This window comes from Anolis sagrei, chromosome Y, assembly GCF_037176765.1.
Source record: "Anolis sagrei isolate rAnoSag1 chromosome Y, rAnoSag1.mat, whole genome shotgun sequence".
NCBI lineage: Eukaryota > Metazoa > Chordata > Lepidosauria > Squamata > Dactyloidae > Anolis > Anolis sagrei.
In genome coordinates, this window is record NC_090035.1 from 72,654,339 (window position 1) to 72,662,135 (window position 7,797).

A 7,797-nucleotide genomic window follows, 5' to 3' on the forward strand; every position below is an offset into this window, starting at 1 on the left:
TGAAAGGAAAAGAAAAAAAAAAGATAATTTAGAATCAGGACACTGCATATTGGCTATGTTCACACAAAACAGTATATCATCTTATTCCTGGTTAATTCAAATGACGTACAGCTTCTTATCCTTGCACAAAATTAAGGAAAGTTTGGACAAGGGTTTCAGTGGTCATGAGATGTATCTACACTGTACCGTTAATACAGTTTGACATCGCTTTAACTGCCATGGTAGTTATGGTTTGTTGAGACATTAACACTGGGAGTTGTGGTTTGTTGAGACACCAACACTCTTTGGCCAAGAGGGCTAAAGGATGTGGAAAGCTACAACTCCCAGTATTCCGTAGCATTGAGCCATGGCAATTAAATTGGTATCAAATAGCATTAATGCTACAGTGTAGATCCTAGAAGTCTAGGATACCTTTTCCTACCTGTTATCAGCAGACAAATAGCTAGGTAAAGGTTAAGATTTTCCCCTGACATTAAGTCCAGTTGTGTCCGACTCTGGGGGTTGGTTCTCATCTCCATTTCCAAGCTGAAGAAGCGGCGTAGTCTGTAGACACCTCCAAGGTCATGCGGCCAGCATGACTGCATGGAGCGCCGTTACCTTCCTGCCTACTGATGTATTCACATTTGCATGTTTTCAAACTGCTAGGTTGGCAGAAGCTGGGGCTGACAGCGGAAGCTCATGCCACTCCCCAGATTCGAACCTGCGACCTTTCAGTCAGCAAGTTTAGCAGCTCAGTGGTTTAACCCACTGTGCCACTGGGGCTAAAGAACATTAAAAATGATATTGTTAATTATTTGGTAATCATAGACAGACTTGACAATTCCCATTCTTTGCAATCTCTTATCAGCTAGTCTTTATTGCATTTAATTACTTCCTAGAAAAGAGAAAACATTCCAGACACTTGTCCCATTAACCATAATCAAGAATACTTCCTAGTCTTTCCCTTTTATTTTATATTATTATTATTATTATTATTATTATTATTATTATTATCATCATCATCATCATCATCATCATTGTATTGTCGAAGGCTTTCATGGCCGGAATCACTGGGTTGTTGTAGGTTTTCTCGGGCTATATGGCCATGGTCTAGAGGCATTCTCTCCTGACATTTCGCCTGCATCACTACTTCTGAGGATGCTTGCCATAGATGCAGGCAAAACGTCAGGAGAGAATGCCTCTAGACCATGGCCATATAGCCCGAGAAAACCTACAACAACACATTATCATTATTATTATTTTATGTTTATTTATATCTCACTTTTTCTCTCCACAAGAAGGTTCATCACTACTTCATCACTCTAGAGAGAAAAATCCACTTAAAATTCAGTTTCTGCCTCCTGCAGAATTCTGTTAAAGGCTCCTCCCTAAACTACAAACACCAGATTTCTGCAGGAGACAGAAACTGGATTTTTTCTCTCGTGGGATGAGGTCCTTTAAAGCATTCGTATACAGTCGAAGGCTTTCATGGCCAGAATCACTGGGTTGTTGTAGGGTTTTTCAGGCTACATGGCCATGGTCTAGAGGCATTCTCTCCTGACATTTCACCTGCATCTATGGCAAGCATCCTCAGAGGTACCTCTGAGGATGCTTGCCATAGATGCAGGCGAAACGTCAGGAGAGAATGCCTCTAGACCATGGCCATATAGCCCCAAAACCCTACAACAACCCATTAGTATACAATTTAAAATGTATAAATATACAAACATCAAAACAGAATTAAACATCAATGGTATCTTTAAAATTCACTGTTAAAAACTTGATTACAGTAGGAAGAATAAACCCTGGGCCTAATTTTTTAGGGATTTGTCTTACCTGAGGGCTCTACATTTGGCTGCATCATGGACAAACTGGAAGCTGGACGGGCAGCACCTGTGCAAAGATATACACACATGATGCAGAGGATATGTACTTTACCATTTAAGCATTATATGTTATTTAGCTTTGGAAAATGAGATTTCCCCTGTGAGACGCAAATCCAGCTGCAACCCTACTAATACTCCTCTTTGCTCAAATGACATCCAGTTTCTAAATAATCCTCATGATGTCAAGGGCTGGATCTACACTACCCTATAGGGGAGACTCTTTGGGTCCTGTTTAGGGAAAAAAGCGGGATATAAATTTAAAAAAATATTATTATTATTATTATTTGAAACACAAGAAGATGAGTCCACAGCAAACAAGATCACTCTGCTGGCTGTTGTACTGGATCACACTTCGGACACTTTCCAAGTGTCTAGGACGGTGTGATGTATTGGCGAATAATGCATGCAGATCCCAGTAAGGTGGCCTTTTGCAGCTGGCAGTAATTTTGTCAGCGCTGATTGTGTTTAAGTGCAGGCCAAGGTCTTTAGGCACTGCACCCAGCGTGCCAATCACCACTGGGACCACCTTTACTGCCTTGTGCCATTTATTGTTATTATTATTATTATTATTATTATTATTATTATACCCCAGGATCTGATCCCAGATTATCTGCTTTGAGCTGGATTATAGGAGTCTACACTGCCAGATAATCTGGGATCTGATCCTGGGATAAAGGGCAATGTAAATCTAGCCAAGGAGAGTTGAGCTTATTTTATTAAACTCTAAATTCAGGAAAGTTGGGGCAACAGTTTCAGTCATCATCAGTAGCATCTACAATACATGGCAAAATGAATGTGGTTTGATTGATACTGCTTACCCTGGCAGTGATAATTTGCTAGGACCACAACACTCTTGGTCAGAGAAGCTTCTTTCAAAAGGCATGGAGTCATGGTGGTCAAAGTGTGGTCAAAAAGCATTCATTCTACAGTGTAGATCAGTGGTTCTCAACCTTCCTAACATCATGACCCCTTAATACAGTTCCTCATATTGTGATGAACCCCAACCATAACATTATTTTCGTTGCTACTTCATAACTGTCATTTTGCTACTGTTATGAATCGTAATGTCAATATCTGATACGCAGGATGTATTTTCATTCACTGGACCACATTTGGCACAAATACCCTATACTCACACATTTGAATACTGGTGGGGCTGGTGGGGAATTGGTTTTGTCATTTGGGAGTTGTTGTTGCTGGGATTTATAGTTCACCTACAATAAAAGAGCACTCTGAACTCCACCAAGGATGAAACTGAGCCAAACTTGACACACAGAACTCCCATGACCGACAGAAAATACTGGAAAGGTTTGGTGGGCCTTGACCTTGAGTTTTGGAGTTGTAGTTCACTTACATCCAGAGAGCACTATGGACTCAAACAATGATGGATCTGGGCCAAACTTGGCACGGATACTCAATAGGCCCAAATGTGAACACTGGTAGAGTTTGAGGAAAATAGACCTTGGCATTTAGGAGTTGTAGTTGCTGGGATGTATAGTTCACCTACCATCAAAGAACACTCTGAACTCCACCAACTATGGAATTGAACTAAACTTGACACACAGAACTCCCATGACCGACAGAAAATACGGGAAAGGTTTGGTGGGCCTTCACCTTGAGTTTTGAAGTTGTAGTTCATCTACATCCAGAGAGCACTGTGGACTCAAACAATGATGGATCTGGGCCAAACTTAGCACAAATACTCAATAGGCCCAAATGTGAACACTGGTGGAGTTTGGGGGAAATAGACCTTGACATTTGGGAATTGTAGTTGCTGGGATTTATAGTTCACCTACAATCAAAGAGCATTCTGAACTCCACCAATGATGGAATTGAACCAAACTTGGCATACAGAACACCGATGATCGACAGAAAATACTAGGTTTCATGGGCACTGACCTTGAGTTTTAGAGTTGTAGAAATACTGTGTTTTCTTATAGTCTTTGGCGACCCCTTTACATTCCCCTTGCAACCCCCCAGGTTGAGAAACATTAGTGCAGATCTGCATTTCTCAACCTGGGGATCGGGGCCATGAGGGGGTGTCAGAGGGGTCACCAAAGACCATCAGAAAACACAGTATTTTGTGTTGGTCATGTGGAATCTGTTTGGGAAGTTTGGCCCAATTCTATCATTGGTGGGGTTCAGAATGCTCTCTGATTGTAGGTGAACTATAAATCCCAGCAACTACAGCTCCCAAATCTCAAGGTGAATGAAAATACATCCTACATATCAGATATTTACATTACCATTCATAACAGTAGCAAAATTAGAGTTATGAAGTAGCAACAAAAATAATATTACAATTGGGGGGTCACCATAACATGAGCAACTGTATTAAGGGGTCGCGGCACTAGGAACCACTAGTGTAGATGGATCCTTTCGAAAGCAATTCTGGAGTAATCTGCTCTCATCTGATGTTCAGTGAGTTCTTTTGAATAAAATCCCACATGATCTGCTTTGAACTGGAGTATATGGCAGTGTGGACTCAGATAACCCAGTTCAAAACAGATAGTGTGGGATTTTTTGCCTTGATATTCTGGGTTATGGGGCTGTTTTGCAAGGGCCCAACACTCTTTGGCAGAGAAGGCTTGTAAAACTACATGGTCCAGGATTCTGTAGTCTTGAACTTGGGCAAAGAGGTGTCAAAGTGCAATAACTATCCAGTGTAGATGCACCCCTTGCTCTTCTCCCCAGTTTCAAAGGCCCAGAGAGGAAACTAGTAGCCCCTCCTTCTGCTCCCCACCCCCACCCCCTCCATCTTTGTCCTACCTAGTGGGGAAGCCAGCATCCCCTTCTCCTTCTGGCCTGGTGGTGCTTGAGGCAGCTGCTTCAGGCTAGGGCTACTCATGGCCGGCTGGCCAGGCCCACATCGCCCACGGGGCCAGCCCTAAAGCCAGCACTCTTGCCCCCTTCTTCCTCTCTGATCTAACAGCAGGAGGGGGAAAGGAGAAAGGGGAGGAGTCTGGCCCGCCTTGGAATTCCCCTGCTCTGCTGGCCTTCGCTCGCTGATTGGCTGAGGCGGAGTGATGAGGTCATCCCCAATGGAACGGGAAAGCCCCCTCCTTGGCGGTAAAGGGGCGGGGCTCCAGGGCTAAACATACAGAGCCCCTCCTCTCTCATGGGGGTGCCTACACTGTAGCATGAAGGCAGTTTGACACCGCGTTAGCTGCCCCCAGGGATCAGTGCTATAGAACCATGGGTGGTGTGGCTTTAACCCTTTTCTGATGCCCCACCAAACTACAACTCCCATTACTCCAAAGCATTATTATTTATTGGGTTGCTGTAGGTTTTTTCGGGCTATATGGCCATGGACTAGAGCACTGTTTCTCAACCTTCCATGTTGTGGTGACCCCCAACCATAACATTATTTTCATGATTTTGTCATTTGGGAGTTGTAGTTGCTGGGAGTTATAGTTCACCTACAATCAGAGTATTCTGAATCTCCAGCAATGATGGAATAGAACCAAACTTGGGACACAGCATACCCATAACCAACAGAAAATACGGGAAGGGTTTGGTGGGCATTGACCTAGAGTTTGGGAGTTGTAGTTCACCTACATCCAAAGAGCACTGTGGACTCAAACAATGATGGACCTGGACCAAACTTGGCAAGGATACTCAATATGTCCAAATGTGAACACTGGTGGAGTTTGGGGAAAATAGACCTTGACATTTGGTAGCTGTAGTTGCTGGGAGTTATAGTTCACCTACAATCAAAGAGCATTCTGAACTCCACCAATGATGGAATTCAACCAAATATGGCATACAGGACTTCCATGACCAACAGAACACACTGGAAGGGTTTGGTGGGCATTGACCTTGAGTTTGGGAGTTGTAGTTCACCTACATCCAAAGAGGACTGTAGACTCAAACAATGATGGACCTGGAGCAAACTTGGCAAGGATACTCAATATGTCCAAATGTGAATACTGGTGGAGTTTGGGGAAAATAGACCTTGACATTTGGTAGCTGTAGTTGCTGGGAGTTATAGTTCACCTACAATCAAAGAGCATTCTGAACTCCACCAATGATGGAATTCAACCAAATATGGCATACAGGACTTCCATGACCAACAGAACACACTGGAAGGGTTTGGTGGGCATTGACCTAGAGTTTGGGAGTTGTAGTTCACCTACATCCAAAGAGCACTGTGGACTCAAACAATGATGGACCTGGACCAAACTTGGCAAGGATACCCAATATGTCCAAATGTGAACACTGGTGGAGTTTGGGGAAAATAGACCTTGACATTTGGTAGCTGTAGTTGCTGGGACTTATAGTTCACCTACAATCAAAGAGCATTCTGAACTCCACCAATGATGGAATTCAACCAAATATGGCATACAGGACTTCCATGACCAACAGAACACACTGGAAGGGTTTGGTGGGCATTGACCTTGAGTTTGGGAGTTGTAGTTCACCTACATCCAAAGAGGACTGTAGACTCAAACAATGATGGACCTGGAGCAAACTTGGCAAGGATACTCAATATGTCCAAATGTGAATACTGGTGGAGTTTGGGGAAAATAGACCTTGACATTTGGGAGTTGTAGTTGCTGGGAGTTACAGTTCACTCACAATTAAAGAGCAGTCTGAACCCCACCAACGTTAGAATTGCACCCAATTTCCCACACAGAAACCCCCATGACCAACAAAGAATACTGTTTTCTGATGGTCTTTGGTGACCCCTCTGCCACCTCCTCACGACCCCCCGAGGGGTCCCGACCCCCAGGTTGAGAAACACTGGTCTAGAGGCATTTTCTCCTGACATTTCGCCTGCATCTATGGCAAGCATCCTCAGAGGTAGTGAGGTCTGTTGGAACTAGGAAAAAGGATTGATATATCTGTGGAATGACCAGGGTAGGACAAAGGCCTCTTGTCTGTTGGAGCTAGGTGTGAATGTTTCATCTGATCACCTTGATTAGCATTTGATGGCCTGGCAGTGCCTGGGGCAATCTTTTGTTGAGAGGTGATTAGATGTCCCTGATTGTTTCCCTTCTGTTGTTTTGCTGTTGCCCATTGTCCCACCTTGGTCATTCCACAGATATATAAACCCACTTTTTCCTAGTTCCAACAGACCTCACTACCTCTGAGGATGCTTGCCATAGATGCAAGCGAAATGTCAGGAGAAAATGCCTCTAGAACATGGCCATATAGCCCAGAAAAACCTACAGCAACCCAGTGATTCCGGCCATGAAAGCCTTCGACAATACATTATTATTTATTATTATATTATTTCTTTCCTTCCTTCCTTCCCTTTTTTCTTTCCTTCTCTCCTTCTTTCCTTCTCTTCCCTTCCTTCCCCCTCTCCTTTTCTTTCCCTTCCTCTTTCTCCCTTTTCATCCTTCTCTACCTATTCTTGGACTACAACTCCCAGCAGTCCTCCTGATCGATCTATCTCTGTTTAATCTATCTATCTGGATGACTGCTGGGAATTGCAATCCCGGAATAGGAAATTTGAAATATGTAGGGATTGGGATGCTCTTAAAGAGTTCCAGGAGAAGAAAGCTTGCAGCTTGGAATCAGTGCATTTGGATCATCCTCTTCTCCTAAAGGGCCTGGCCTAGGGGATGCTGGGAGCTGTAGTCCAGAAGAGTGTGTGGATATGCTATTGTGTGTGTGTGGGGGGGGGGGGGGTTGGCTGGGGAGTCATTTTTGCGCATGCGCTGTAGCATCTTTTAGCTATTTTGGCTTTTTAAGTCCCTTCCGTTGTGTTTTTCATTGTTTTTATAAGTGATGGTCGCTCGTTGGCCTGATCGGTGCCTTGTGTCCAAATTTGGTGTTAATTCGTGTGGTGGTTTTTGAGTTATAGTAATCTCACAAACGAACATTACATTTTTATTTATATAGACTAGCTGTCCCCTGCCACACGTTGCTGTGGCCCAGTCTGGTGATCTGGAAAATAAAGCAATGAGAAAGTGTTTCGTACTAA